This window comes from Haliaeetus leucocephalus, unplaced genomic scaffold (genome assembly GCF_000737465.1).
Source record: "Haliaeetus leucocephalus isolate CR32 unplaced genomic scaffold, Haliaeetus_leucocephalus-4.0 Scaffold0, whole genome shotgun sequence".
Classification (NCBI taxonomy): Eukaryota; Metazoa; Chordata; class Aves; order Accipitriformes; family Accipitridae; genus Haliaeetus; species Haliaeetus leucocephalus.
This window is the reverse complement of record NW_010972436.1, coordinates 488,047-488,321: the sequence shown is the minus strand read 5'-3', so window position 1 is coordinate 488,321 and position 275 is coordinate 488,047. Positions and strand designations below refer to the sequence as shown.

The 275-nt window shown below is 80.7% G+C and overlaps 1 protein-coding gene across 1 annotated transcript in view; it reads right to left on the bottom strand.

Moving 5' to 3' along the window:
* NHP2L1 (NHP2 non-histone chromosome protein 2-like 1 (S. cerevisiae)) overlaps window positions 1-275 on the bottom strand; it is a 5,236-nt gene that overhangs the window by 4,082 nt on the left and 879 nt on the right. The window lies entirely within an intron of this gene.

Genomic DNA, 275 nt, shown 5'->3' with positions numbered 1-275 from the left:
GGCCTGGCCCGGCCCGGTCGCCGCTCCCGGCCCGATCGCCTTCAAGGGGAGGGAGGAGGCGAGAGCGCTGCTGCGCGCCGCGCCGCCGGAAGTCAGGGGGCGGGGCCCGGCTCTGGGCCCGCCCCGGCGGGGAGTATCGGCGCGAAGCCGCTTCCCCGGGGCTGCTGCGCAGAGCGTGACGTGTGCACGGAGGGAGCACGAGGAGCCGCCGCCCCGCCCCCTAGGCGGTGGCGGCCCCGCGCATGCGCAGGACGGGGCGGGCGATGGCGGCGGCG